Genomic DNA, 15,744 nt, shown 5'->3' with positions numbered 1-15,744 from the left:
TGAGTTTGAGAGCCACTGTCATCTATCTGTTAAATCTATGCCAATAATGGTGATCTCATTCAAAGCAGGGACAAAGGCTGAAATCTATGTTGCATCTGATCCCCTCTGATAGAAATTAAGATAAGAAGAGTGTGGAAGCAGGCCAGCATCACTCAGAATTCACCAGCATATGTGTTGGGATGGAATCAGCCATAGTCTCTAGAGATGGGCAGGATAACCAGGCAGACGCATCCATTCGTCCTCAAGGAAATCTGTGGTTCGATGTTAGTGTGCACAGCTTGAGGTTTTTAACTTTATCCCATCATTTTTTAGCAGGGTTGCATTCTTTCAAGCAAGATCTCAGATATGAAAGTGGATTTTCCCTGGCTGGGATGAGATAGAAAGCCTGGAGCTCTGTTAGCTAGAAAGTCCCCTTTGTCCCCCATTTCTCCTTGCTCTCCCCTCCCCACACTTCTCGGAAAGGCTCCTGAGGCGTATTTGCTGTATTTGTTCTGCCATCTAGAGGATCCACAAAAGCATTCCTCCTTATTTTAATACACATAGCTGAACCCATATAGAGACTGCCGAATGCCGAACACTGTTATCTAAAATTCCTGGAATGAGTTACATCAAGCCCTAGCCTTCACTAGCCCAAACAGGCACGTGTTGCAAAACAGTGCTGGCTAGAGATGCAGACTGCTGCTCAATTATTCTGTTGTCTCAACAGTGATCAAGCAACCAAGAACAAGGAGTCAAATTACAAGTTGATAAACAAGGACTCAACATCTGTAATTGGGGCTAGGATATCCCAGAAGTAACGAAAGTGCACAAAATCTCAGAAAATTGTATCATTTGCAATCAAGAAGTAAGGCATGGAAATCAAAGAGTGATAATTTGTCACAAAAGGAGTAAAAAGCAATGAGTTGTTGGAAATCCAAGAAGCTTTCTTTATAATATTCTCTCATTTGTAACGTTGTGCCAGACATTTCCGTTGCCTTCAGTTGACTCCAGGTTTGTGGGTTCTGTAATTTACTTTGAGAGTGAGATAGGGCTTAAGTGAAATTCAAACTGCAAACAATACATAAGCAAGTGTTTTATCTAGCGGGACAGAGTGGATAAGAGCAGCCTCTTTTTTTCCAAGAGGAAATATCATTTTCCATCCCTCCATCCCTCCGCGTTTCAACTATGGTGGCGCACTGGTTATGTATAATTTACTCATTTCCACTCACTGACGATCTCCAGCACTATTTCCTGTTTACTACGGAATTCTCATAACTATTATTCCAAAATCTCAAATGATTCCTATTTGAAGCTAATCTTCTACACGAGCAATGTCTTCTTCCTCCCTAAAATGTTTTAAAATACTTTGAAATCTTTTCTTGATATTCCGTTTTTAATATTTTACTTTGAATTACTTCAAACAGATGGCCAGCACCCATGTGCTTACCACCCAGCTTTAACAAGTATGAATTTTTGACATCTTTGCATCATATTTTATGTTCCCTTCATAAATAGGTCTGTGAACAAAAACTCCAGCCGGCAATAAAACTGCTTTCTCTAAGATAAGCGTATTAGGAGCTAGTTATAATTCTACATCTTTATTTAGGTTTTTAAGTATGACAAGGATACTTAACTAGTTATTACAGAACTATCTTCATTACAACATTTTGAATAACTGTAAACATCAAGACAGAGACAAAGATTTTTTCTTAATTTATTGTACCCTTGCTATCTCAGACGACCAGCTGAACTTCTGAAATAAATGTCCTAGACAACAGAATCATAGGCAGTTTCTTTTACCTCCCCACTGTGTCAGCTTCCTGTGGTGCAGTAATATCCTGGGTAGAAGTAAAATAATCAATATTACAGGGTCCCTGGGAGGGAAACCGACTCTCAACAGTGATTTCTTATGTAGAAAAGAGATGACCTCAACTTGTGGTCACAAAGGCATAAACTAGGTATGGTAAGGTTAATACTGTGTTTTTTAAAAAATGCATTTTTGGCTCAAGTTGGTACTAAAGAGGTAGGAAGATTGAAAATATACATCTCCTCGCTTGAACAAAAATCAAGACACTCCCCCTTTTAGAAAGAAAATAAAACAAAAACCACAATAACCACATTTAAAGGGAATATAAAGGCTAGACTTCTTACAGGGAGACAAAGAAGCCTGCCTTCAGGATAACAATTGGGAGCGAGCTCCAATACTGTCACCTCTTAAAAAATACTGTTTCTCAAGAGGAAAGGTGGAGGGTGGGATAAATTAGGAGTCTGAGATTAACATATGCACACTACTATATATTAAATATTAGAAGCAACAGGACCTACTGTAGAGCTCAGGGAACTCTACTCAGTATTTTGTAATAATCTCTATGTGAAAAGAATCTGAAAAAGAACAGATATACGTCTAACAGAATCACTTTGCTTTACACGTGGAACTAACACAACACTGGGAATCACTGCTCAAATATAAAATAAAGATTAAATATTAAAAAAAATACTGCTTCTCATACACTATTATTATAGAAAGATCCGATGTAACGTATCAACAAATGCTGGAGATGAGACAGTTTCAGACAAACCCTCCTTTCCTCACCACCTCCTGCCCCTACTCTCTCCTGCCTTTATCCACTAGCACGTCAAATACTGTACATCACAGCAAGTTCCAACTTTATACATTCACTTCATCTCTCATTAGGAGGCTCTAACAGCATACTTAAGAGTCAGGCTGTTGTATCCCAGCCGAGTGCCTTCACCCAGCACAACGCATGTGTTCTCTCTCCTCAAGGACACTTTGAAAGAAAGGATGGTCCACGCACATTTTCCTTGATGGCCCTATAGCTCTGTGAGATTTTGAACCTTGAAACTCTCTATGAATGGAGAATCACAGGTGCTCTATTAAACTCTAAGTTTCCAATAATAAAATCTTCAGATAAGTTGAGTCCTCTCTGTTAAAGCAGCCAGGCTTCAATCAGAAAGACTCTGAAAATTCACTGCCCCTGTTTAAAACTACAAATGAACTAGTCCAAAAAATGGGGGATCAGAGTAGATGATGAGAGAAGAAAATCTTCTCTCTGGGTAGAGATCCGATATAGATAGATTGGTCCTTCTGATCAAAGTGGCTCTTATGTATTACTACCATTTCCTGAAAAACCTCAGAACACATTGTAGTATTAGAATATGGTAAATCTATTGCAGACAGAGGAATTTTTTTTAAAGGGAAAGAAATACATTTTTTTTAAATGGGGAAAAAAGTGAAAATTAAACTGCACAAATCGGTCCTTAAAGGATCTGAGAAAAACAGAAATCAGTCTCAGTTTTTTTCCTTTCCTACAGTTCCTCCACCCGAGAAACACGAGAAGGATATAAACAACCAACATGGAAACCAGGTAGTAGTAATATTCGCCTTCACACTGAAGTCCCAGGTCTAATGAAAGCAGACATGGAAAACTGACACAGGAGAAAGATGTGCGCTTGTATCAGGCAGGAGTAGAGAGAAGGGGTAGCAGAACAAGACAGCCCCAAATCAGACAACAGATGGGACTTTTTTGGCTTATGTGGTATCCCAAGTTTCTTTTTCATCCCATATGAATGTTTGGGAAAGTTTATATACTTGAAAATATTGTGTAATGGTAGTTCTTAAATCTCTATTCTCTGGGTTTCAGAACAACTCACTTTTTCACTATGATTTTGAGTGTTAAAAAAAAAAAAAGAGCATAAGAATAATAGGGGCAAAGGCTCATGATATTCTGGTTGAATTCGTGCTATTTTTTTTAATGATCCCCTAGTAAACTAGTATGGCTCATAGCAACCACACACAGTAGAGATGAGGCACAAGAAAATCAAACAGGTAGAGATGAAGATACATTGCTTTAAAGTCACATCAGGAACAGCAAATTCTCTAGGAATTATACTGTATAGCTGACAGACATGCATACTCCTACACAACCGGATTTAATAATATCTTTTTGATAGCAGCTTACCTTTCAAGTACCAGTGCACAGAGAATGTCTTAACTTGACAAGACCTCACCCAGCAGCCTGCTCTAAAATGATTTCACTTTACCTGTTGTTTTTCTTATGTTAGAGTGTCCTAGCGTGGTCCCTCACATGAACGCTCCAAATGGACTGCCTCTCAAGCAACGCTCCCTCTCATTTCTCCAACTGTGGCCCAATGGTCATATATGATATGAGCACAAAATATGAATACAAAATATGCAAGGATGGGCTTCCTGGGAGAGGCACCTTAAGAGCAGGCAAAGCATAAACGAGTACCTAAAAGCCTTGGGCAAGTACTTAAATGGGAAAGAAAAGAAAGAGCCACAGAGAAAAAAAGAGGCAGAGGTGTAAAGGTAAAATGTGTCCCTCAGAGTGTCCTATTTCTCATTAGCTATATAAGAAAAAAGCCCCAGAATCACTTCCTGCTCTCAGCAGAGGTATAGACAAGTCCATGAGCTGTTCTCAAATTCCATTTACATCATATGCAAATTAAAACATTAAGGATATGATGAAAACTACTAATGTGCCATATCATTCTTACTTCAAAATGTAAGGGAAAAGACTGTTGTTTAGTCACTAAGTCATAACTAACTTTTTTGTGACCCCTGTACTGTAGCCCTCCAGGCTCCTCTGTCCATGAAATTTCCTAGGCAAGAATACTGGAGTGTGTTGTCATTTCCTTCTCCAGGGGATTTTCCCAAGCCAGGGATAGAACCCTCATCTCCTACATTGCAGGCGGATTCTTTACCACTGAGTCACCAGGGAAGACCAAGGGAAAAGATACAGCTCTCATTAAGATAACTCGTCTACCCTAAAAATGACATCATGACAGCCTCCAATCAAAACTCAAAAAAGACAAACCTGGGATTCAGAAATGCTCTGCAAATAAGTACGCTCTCACTTAAAAACAGGGATCACCAAGTTGCAAAAATGTTCAATGGTCTACTGAGGTTACAGTAGACCAGTTTATGTATGAATATTACAATCAACTTTTTCTATGACTCCTCTAAGCTCTGGCAACAATCCCTTTGGATTTTCTCTCAAAATTATGGTAAGATGTCTAAATAAGAAATCCAAAAGGATAATGTGAAAAATATTAGCAATAATGATGCCTTGTCAATTTTCCTAATGAATCAAATGAATTTCATTTACACATATACAGCACATGGGTTAACATAATTATCTTCTTGCTTGAGTTGATAATTATCAGCAGTCAAGAAACTCATTTCCATATCAAAGCTCCAGACTACCTCTGTCATAATAAGTCAGATAGTTGAAATAAATCCCTATTTAGTTTTCCATATTTTTCAGTATAAATGAAACAAATAGCAGGTAATAAGAGCAATGTTTCCATCCTCATGACCAGATAAAAAAGCACCAAGCTATCCAACAAAGCTAACTTTTTAAAAGTAGCTAAAAGTTTTGTTTTGCCTTTTCTTTTTTTTTATTACGGTGTGGGGCAGGGGCACAGAATATAACTATTGCCAGATCGTGAAATGACTCGATTTCTATCAGATCAGATCAGTCACTCAGTCGTGTCCGACTCTTTGCGACCCCATGAATCGCAGCACGCCAGGCCTCCCTGTCCATCACCAACTCCTGGAGTTCACCCAGACTCACGTCCATCGAGTCAGTGATGCCATCCAGCCATCTCATCCTCTGTCGTCCCCTTCTCCTCCCGCCCCCAATCCCTCCCAGCATCAGTCTTTTCCAATGAGTCAACTCTTCACATGAGGTGGCCAAAGTACTGGAGTTTCAGCTTTAGCATCACTCCTTCCAAAGAAATCCCAGGGCTGATCTCCTTCAGAATGGACTGGTTGGATCTCCTTGCAGTCCAAGGGACTCTCAAGAGTCTTCTGCAACACCACAGTTCAAAAGCATCAATTCTTCGGTGCTCAGCCTTCTTCACAGTCCAACTCTCACATCCATACATGACCACAGGAAAAACCATAGCCTTGACTAGACTTGACTTTGTTGGCAAAGTAATGTCTCTGCTTTTGTATATGCTGTCTAGGTTGGCCATAACTTTCCTTCCAAGGAGTAAGCGTCATTTAATTTCATGGCTGCAGTCACCATCTGCAGTGATTTTGGAGCCCCCAAAAATAAAGTCTGACACTGTTTCCACTGTTTCCCCATCTATTTTCCATGAAGTGATGGGACCGGATGCCATGATCTTCGTTTTCTGAATGTTGAGCTTTAAGCCAACTTTTTCACTCTCCACCTTCACTTTCATCAAGAGGCTTTTTAGTTCCTCTTCACTTTCTGCCATAAGGGTGGTGTCATCTGCATATCTGAGGTTATTGATATTTCTCCTGGCAACCTTGATTCCAGTTTGTGTTTCTTCCAGTCCAGCGTTTCTCATGATGTACTCTGCATATAAGTTAAATAAACAGGGTGACGATATACAGCCTTGACGTACTCCTTTTCCTATTTGGAACCAGTCTGTTGTTCCATGTCCAGTTCTAACTGTTGATTTCTATACAATATACTAAAAAGGGCCTGAACGCAGAGTCAGAAGGTAGGAGTTCAATAAAGAACAGTGATGGGTTTTGGAATCAAGCTGACAGGTAATTACATTGCAGTTCCATCATGTAATAGTTATGTGACATTAGGCAAATTAACTTCTTGAGTTTAATTTGTCACATCTGTAAAATGGTCTAATACCAACCCTGCAGGGTTATCTTGAAGTTAAATAGAATATTGTATACAAAGTACCAAATACCTAGCCAGGTGCTCTACAAATAATTTTTAACACATTTGTTTATGTGTATACCTTATCTAGGGCTTCCAGGATTGTGCCAGTGGCAAAGAACCTGCTGCCAATGCAGCAGACATAAGAGACACAGGTTTGATCCCTGGGTGGGAAGATTCCCTGGAGGAAGGCATGGCAACTCACTCCAATATTCTTGCCTGGAGAATCCCATGGACAGAGGAGCCTAGCAGGCTACAGTCCATGAAGTCACAAAGAGTCAGACACGACTGAAGCAACTTAGCGCACGCACACACACCGCATCTACCTCCTTGACCTCAAATTAAGGCAGTTATTGTTACTCAACATAAGTTAGTATGAAATAGCCCCAATACATTTCACAGCAATGTTGCCTTTTCCATCGCAAATTCCTGGTACCCTCTCTTACCCAATCCCTACTCTGATGACACCAAGAATGAGAAATGCTGTGCTCTGCAAAGAGAAAAGTAAATGAAAGTATTTCTGACAATAGCTCATCACTAAAATTATTCTGGAGCAAAGCAGTAACCTGCTTAAAAGACCAAATTTCAGTCTAATGGTCAGATTCAATATGATGGACTGCTGTTAAATCATCACTGCCAAATCGTATTCATATTTTTCTTAAGATCTTACAAATTTTTTTAAATGCTGTAAGTCCTTTCCCATATCTAGCACTGTATCAAATACTACTATTCCAATTTTCTCTTACTCAAATATCTAAGCAAGAATGCATTCAGATTATGGGACTGCTGAGAACAGCAGTAACAAATAAATGGTTATATCATACATCAAAATGTCATGATTTTTTCCCCTTATCAAAATCTACCTGATCAACCTTAACCACAGTATCTCTCTGGATCAGCCCCTGTCTGGAGAGCACCCCAGAGGCAACAAAGTCTACCCTAGAATTACCCCCACTTCCATGGAAGATCAGCCACATAGGTGGTATATACTGGCTCAATGAAACATGCCTCTTTCTCATCTGTCAACTTCTGCTAGGGTAGCTTTCGAAAGATGACACCTCCAAATTGCATGGGACACCATACCTGTCTCTTGAATAAGAAGTTCAACATTAAACGAAGTTTTCTTTAAACTGTAGCTGATTTACAATGTTGTGTTACTTTTAGGTGTGCATCACAGTGATTCAGTTATACTTACATATCTATCCTTTAAATGTAGTTTCTGACCAATGGATTTTAGGCATGTATACATGTCCTTTGGAATGAAGCTGTTCATACACACACACATATACACATACACATATATAAACACATATATTACATATACACACATATGGCTTTCCCAGGTGGCTCAGTGGTAAAGAATCTGCCTGCCTTACATCTATATATATTTATATATATACACACATACATATGTACCTTACTTGGGAGCCAACACATCCTTAGAGATAAATAAGCATTTTGTAACTGATTAATGAAGAAATTAAAATCAATTGTTTATGTTTTAACCTTGTTTAACAGATGTACCCTCATTCACCCCACTCAGTGAATATAAATACTTCCATTCTTCAAAGAAATTGACAGAAAGATCAATGACATGAGAATGGCACCATTTACATAACAGATAGCTCTGCAATAAAGCATAAATAAATTGAAAAAGTCAACTATTCAGTATTACAGCATTCCTGCTTATCCCAGGCAACTCTCAGCCTCATTCTGAGAAAACTGGTTCCCCTGAGGCTTTAAAGAGAAAAAGAACATTTGCACAGCCTCAAAATATTTCCCCCAAGATGTTATTTACTTCATTATTTTAACATATGCCCACAAGCTGATACTCCTCCTGAGTAGGTAAAGCTTAATTCCCATTCCCTAGGGAGTGAGTAGGACTCAATGATCAGAGTAGGAAGTAATTTGACAGTGGAGAAACCTGACAAGTATCATCTTCATCAAGGGATCAGAGTCAACACTCTCAGTAGTACTACAACGAATCATATGTGCCAACAAGAAAGGCACATCACCTCTGTGGTATCCCCCCCAAAACCCATAACCTCAGTCTAATCATGAGTCAACATCAGAAAAACCCAAATTAAACATGCTACAAAATCCCTAACCATTATTCTTCAAAAGTATCAAGTCCAGAAAAGACTGAAAGACTGTCACAAACTACAGGAGACTAAGGAGATAAATAAATGCAATGTGGTATCCTGCATTAGAACAAAGAAAAAACATCAGTGGGGAGAAAACAGGGGAATTCAAATGAAGTCTGTTGTATGCCAATGTGATTTTCTTAATTTTGATAAAGGTACTATATTTAAGATGTAATTTAACATTAGAGAAAGCTAAGTGAAGGATATTATTGCAACTCTTCTGAAAAATCTAAGTAGTATTAAAAACTTAAAATATCAAAAATTAATAATTGGGCGTTAAGTGAAGATGGCAGGCTTCCCTGCAGCTCAAATGGTAAAGAATCTGCCTGCAATGCAGGAGACCTGGGTTCAATTCCTGGGTTGAGAAGATCCCCTGGAAAAGGGAATAGAAACTCACTCCAGTATTCTTGCCTGGAGAATCCCATGATCAGAGGAGCCCAGCGGGCTACAGTCCAAGGGATTGCAGCGAGTAGGACACAACTGAACAACTAAGGGAGGACAGGATCTAAGGTTGGAGTGATGCTCCCATAAGCCAAGGAACATCTGGAACCATCAGAAACTGGAAGAGACATGGAACTATTTTTTCCTAGAGTGTTCAGAGGGAATATAGTCCTGCTGATAAGCTGATTTTGGACTTCTAGCCTCCATAATTATGAAAGAATAAATTTCTATTGTTTAAGCCAAATAAATGGGTCTTTATATCATTTAGTATTAAATAAATCCACATGTAAGATATTCTGCAACTTTACCACCTTCCTCACTTGTTGGAATAGATTTATGCTAGGCTACAAAGTAAGTCACTTTTCATTGAAGACTATCTTCCCAGGGCTACAGTTCTTAAAGAAGACAAAATGTAGTACCAAATGTATGGACCACTGACGCAGTAAATCACACCCTGTGATTCTCAAGGGAAACGCTGAAACCACAAAAACTATCTACTTCACTAGTAAATAATAGATGAATAGATGAAGAAAAAAAGTTCTCAAACTTCGTGATTTTAAGAGACTAGCAGTATCATTATTAAAAATGAAATATTTCCCTCCATGTACAAATACACAAGATGCAGTATTTAAGAGATGATAAATAATGACCAAGGGACTATAAGTCCCTTTCAAGTACCAATGAAATATGTAAGATACAGGTTTTATTTCCAAAAGTAATTCTCAGCACAGATTATGAAAAGCAGTAGACATCCTCACTGTTTGTGGAATGCACATCACACTCAGCAAGTGAATGAAGCAGTACATATTGATATTTCATCAGCATCAGTTCCATTCTTCAGTAACTGAAAATGCTAAGACCAATGTAACAAATCACGTGAAAGCACTCCTCCCATTCTCTTTAAGTATGACAATACACTAAGAATATACAATGCAGTATCCTGTATGTGTTCTAATCTTTTGATTTATGTCACCACCTTTCAACTGGAAAAGGTACATTTGAAGTTTTTTCCCAGCAAATTCATTTATGATATTGACTTTAAAAAAACAACAAAAGAATCGATAGCACTAGGCAGTCCTTGGATCTGTCTCTTGCCTCAGCAGTGTTGGGTGGGACAGACCCAAGATTTGTCCCCATTCTCCAGCCTCTGATCCTCCTCCAATCCCCTCTTCAGCTGCAGCCCCCAAGACCATCTCCACGCCACCCCTTGCTTCCAACAACAGTTAATACCAGGTTTTGTGGTTGGCTCCTTGTCCGCAGTCAACCATGAGCTCCCAGATCCACCAGAATTATTTCGAAAAGGTCAAAGCTGCAATCACCCACCTGGTCAACCTGCATCTGTGGGCTTCCTGTACATCTCTCTCTCTCTGGGCTTCCATTCCAACTGCAAAAGTGTGGCAGCCAGAGGTACTGGGAAAACGCAATGGTGCCATACATCTCTAGAAGATTCGAAATTAGGGCTGTGGCTGAGTCTTCTTCTGGGACATGCAGAAGCTGCCTCAAGATGAGTGGGGTCACAGCCTTGGTGCCAAGGAAGAGATCTTGAGCCCAGAGGAAACCCTGAATCAGGTCCTGCTGTGAATCTGCAAGCCCTGGGTTCTGCCCACAGAGATGCCCACCTGACTTCCTGGAGAAATGTTTCCTGGCTCACAAGGTGAAGTTCATCAAGAAGGACAACCACCTGACAAACTCCTCAGGCCAGCCTGAGGCAGGGCTGGGTGAGACCTCTTTGAAATGCTCACCCTTAAACATGACTAGAAGCCTCCAGGGGCAGCACCTTCTGAAGACTTGCTGTGGCTCCCTGGCCTCCGGACTTCAGCCGGAGTCTCTGCCTTTAACTTCTTAACCAGCCACAAACCCTCTCCCAAGCTGCAGTCCAGGTGTAAACAATAAAGCTTCCTTTTGCAGAAACAAACATACAAGAGAATGTGTATCTTAATGATATATATGTAGATTTTAATGGATAGTATTAAATAGGAAAGATACCAACTCTGAAGCCAGGCATAAGTTTAATCCTTATTCAGTTACATGTGAATGTTGTACATATTTAACACTGTTTTTTAAGACTTCATTTTAACACATCTAGAGATAATGACATCTATCCTATAGTAACAGTTCCAAATCAATGATACTGAAAAAAGCCTTTGTATCACGGCTTATACAGAGCCTTCACCTGGTAGGTACCCAGGAAATGGTAGTACTTATTGCCATCAGCTTGTTAGCTTAAGGTCATTTGCTGTCACAGGGTCACTAACGGCCACAGGGATCCATTTACACATACATCTCTTGCTTATTTATTTTAAGCCTAACTCTTCTGAGAATGCTAGATGTGTTAACTTAATGCACTTGGGTAAAATGCTACAGAACCTTTGCAAAATTTAAAGAAGCCAGGAGAACAAAATTATAGGGTTAAAAAAAATTTCTTGGGAGTTCCCTGATGGTCTAGTGGTTAGGATTCAGCACTTTCACTGCCATGGCCCAGGTTCAATCTGTGGTTGGAGAATTGATATCCTGGCAAGCCCTGTGGTCAGCCAAAAAAATTTTTTTAAATAAAAAGTACAATAATATTCCTTGATAAATCACCTTGCCTCTCCCTGTGCAACAGGAAAGACCATTGTTGAATCCATCCCAGTCAAATGAAACCATACCCATATTGAAATGTTTCCCATTAAAACAATTCTACAACTCTCCCTTACATGCCTAGTTAACATTTCATATACAAAATACACATAAGTTTCCATCTCCCTGACATTTTAGTTGAGCACATTTGGCTTTTTTCCACTGTCTTTAGGGGCTGGAACACATATGACATAATTATTAAATCACTTCTCAGACTTCTTAGCATCATAAACCTTTCATCAGAAATCCAGTTTTTCCCATTTTTAATCATCTTTCAAGTTCCCTGTGTCCTCTCTGTAGTTGTAGAGACTGAAAGAGGTCGACAAATCCCTTAAGAGAGAAAACAAACTAATGGTCACTGTGTTTTACATTCTAATTATATGTGTCATATTGTGCTGTTATTTTAATGATGCTCCTATGTTAATGGCCCGACTTCAAACACGAAACTAGCTTTTCTCAACCATCACACTTGTACGATATATTCTACTCCAACAGTTTGCTTGTCTTTGCCTATAAAATAATTCTTAGCTTTTTATACCACTTTATAGTCTAAAATTCTACATGATCCCTGCAACCAATCTGGATTAAAGCAAGGCAGGTATTATTTGTAATTCACAGTTTAATAAAAATAAAAAAGGAACTTCCCAGAGTTTCACTCCCTCCAGAGTATGTAGTTAATAAGTAACAACCAGAACCAAGACAGTTCAGCTGACATTCATCAATCCAATGGACTTCTATTCTACAACCAAAACACACATGACACTTCAGGTACACTTATTGAAACAGAGAACTTTGTTATCACAATCCTGTGGTTATATCTGCCCTTCTCTTAGCTTTAAATTCATGTTCCATGCTTTTTATATTAGAAGAGGTTCTACTCTGACCTTCATTAAAGGCTTATACCAAAATAATTCTTTTCAAATCTTTCTAGAGCAAGTAAAGAAACTTATCAACTTCCACTTAATTATGACATTGATCATGGGCATTTATTTGCTCTGTTTTCCAAAAGCCTCCTTTATACGACGGTAATTTTTTAAAGGGAAGTATCAGTCCCCAAGAATAAAGAGACTGACAGGGTAGACAGGAGAGTCAAAAGGAACATGCCAGATGCTGTTAGAATATAACACGAGACTTGATGATGCAGACAGTTAGACATTTATCAACCAGAAGAGTATCTGGAATACAAGTAAAGTCCAAAAAGATTCAATAATGTGCTCTCATTAAGATTTCTAGTAAGAATAATTTATCTAACAGTGTAGGTAAACATTCAGTTCATAAAATGAACTTGAGACACTGTGGTCTCTGCTAGTGGACCCTGCAGCTAAGCTCTGAAGGACTAGGCTCAGGAAGACAGCCAAAAGAGCCGAAAACAGTGCTGGGAAAGAAATGGCTGCTCTGGGACCAAAACCCGCCAACAAACCAAGTGTTATTTGAATGACTTTAATTTGCCATGAGATAGATTTTTTAAGGAACAGATCAAACTGGATGAAAGCTGGGTACCTCTGGAGATAATAAAATTCAACAGGTTAAAATGCCTACAAACTTATAATAGAAATATTAAGAAAGTCAAAGTCAGAACTCATGAAAATGAAGATAAACCTAAAATCAGAAGCTCTCCATGTAAAACTCCTTCTGATGAGTATAAAATGTCTGATGTCTGTTAACTATAAAAAATCATGTAAAAACAGATCCATTTATATAAAAGAATTCTCAACTGGCACGACCTATGGTGACAAAAGAAATATTAGTAGATAAAGGTCAAGCACAAAGTATTCAAATGAGAGACACATCTACAAAGCATTTAAGAATTTATATTATAGTGTCTGATTTTGCTAAAAAGTTTAGAGACCTCTGATCAAAAGTATAAAGACAGATCATCTAATGCTTTTCAAGAAAGATTAATTTGCAAAAAAAAATAAAGAAGAGAAAGAAGGCAAAATAAATCATAAGCTAAATTAAGGCCTAAACAAGAGGAAAAAAGACAGTGTTGTAAACGCTGAAATGAAATCTCTACAATAAAAGATGGGATGTTTTCTGAAATTTTATGGATGACTTAGATGATCTGACCCAGAGAAGATCAAGACTTCCTCTTCTCGAATTGTAAAGAAATAACGTGGATAGACTTGATCAAAGGTGAAAAAGAGAGAGATAATTCTATTTCATGAGAAAGCAATAGAAATAATAGATGTGGCTGAAGAAGCCAATAATGGTAACTCCAATTAGAGAACAAAAGAGAGAGATGAGGAGTACGAGCAGATGTACAAAACACAGCCCTGAAAAAATCACGGTGGATCAACCAGAATCCCTCAACAAATGGAATCAAAAGGTCACAGACTTAAAGGAAAAGGAATTAAAGCAGCATAGGCTGCATCTGTCGAAAGAAAAGTAGTCTCAAAGCAAGGAAATGAAAACTGATAGTGATGGTGTACATGATAAAAATAAGGCAGCTGGACCAGTAAAAACAGACAAAGAGCCTCCATCAAAACAACAGAAAATACAACGGTGCAGGAGACCAGTAGGGTAGCAAACACATTTCTAGGTATTCAGCTGCTTCTATCTTTGGAGGTTTGAAAAAAAAAAAAAAAAAGAAAATCAAATTAGACCCAATTCAGTGTCCAGCTAAGAGAAAGGAAAAGACCTTTTTGCTTCTATGGTTTAACGTTTTTGTTTCTGTTGTTCAAATAAAGACTGTTTTAATGTATAGTTCTGCTTGTGTTACTTCAAATGATTCAAATAGCAAAGAGTTTTTCCACTAAGTTGCCTTTGTAATATGAGAATATATTAGCAAAAACTAATAAAAGACATACCAAATAAAATGAGAGAAAAACAAAAGAACTGAATCAAGGAGGTCAAATACAACTCAATCATCCTGCTGCTTCACGGAAAAAAATGTTCCAAGTTTAATTAAAAAATATAGGTGCCAGAATGACAGCCTTTTCCTTTTTGGTCTAACTGCTGGCAAGAGGATATAGAGGCAAAGAAATCAAATATCATTATAATTAAAACCTCCCCCCCAAAATGAACTTTCATAAAATTATGAGGAAGATAAGATAGTAGCTTTTTATGAAGGTCTAAATTGGTTTTATTCAATGACCCATGAATCAGGCAGCATCCCATCCATAGGATAGACAGGCTTTTCCTGTAATAGCTTCAAATAAAAACATGCCTAGACAGCTGTGCTGACTAAACTGTAGTCTAATCATTTCATTTTTATTTGTTCCACTTAAACAGCTTATAGACTTGCACATAAAAGATTGGTTTTCTCATGTTTATCTTCAATATTGCCCCAGTGCATCCTGTTCACACTGTAAACAGTTTTCTAACTGTTATCAGAGGCATCTTAAATGGGGGAAAAAAAAAGCATATGGCATGATTTTAATAACTCACCATTTGGGGGGGGAAAAAAGGAGAAGGCAGAAAAATTACTTAAAGATCTCAGTTTTCATGCGTCAACATGAGAGCATGGTACCCTTTTTAAAACTTTTAAAATATAACTTAGAATTGCAAGGATATTGTTCAAAAAGAAGAGCTAAAAGCATGATTAGTTATAAGCTGAAGGCTTACAGAAAGAGTACTAAAAAGATATCTGAAGGCTCCCAATCCTATCAGAAAGAGTAGGACTTCAAGCAAGCTAGTCCCCTTCCCATATCGTCCCTTTGTAAAAATGGGATGCCAGAGCCCCTGGCCAGAAACTCAAAGCAGAAAGCACCTGCACGTCGAAGACACAAGTTGAAGGTGCAAAAACAGGCTGCCTCTCTCAAAAGGCTTCTTTTGGTCTGTGGTAGTATCTGAAATTCTACCATAAGAAATCCACTTTTAGATTTTTTCCCTTATATGCTGCTGCTGCTGCTAAGTTGCTTCAGTCATGTCCGACT

General features: G+C 38.4%; 1 protein-coding gene and 1 pseudogene across 2 annotated transcripts in view; one reads left to right on the top strand and one right to left on the bottom strand.

Annotated features, from left to right (window-relative positions):
* Nucleotides 1–15,744, bottom strand: part of AVEN (apoptosis and caspase activation inhibitor) — a 193,642-nt gene that overhangs the window by 132,134 nt on the left and 45,764 nt on the right. The window lies entirely within an intron of this gene.
* Nucleotides 10,517–14,388, top strand: LOC129620711 (lupus La protein homolog; annotated as a pseudogene).

The sequence above is a fragment of the Bubalus kerabau genome, chromosome 10, assembly GCF_029407905.1.
Source record: "Bubalus kerabau isolate K-KA32 ecotype Philippines breed swamp buffalo chromosome 10, PCC_UOA_SB_1v2, whole genome shotgun sequence".
NCBI classification, from domain to species: domain Eukaryota; kingdom Metazoa; phylum Chordata; class Mammalia; order Artiodactyla; family Bovidae; genus Bubalus; species Bubalus kerabau.
The sequence above is the reverse complement of the archived record's forward strand: the minus strand, read 5'-3'. Positions and strand labels throughout refer to the sequence as shown.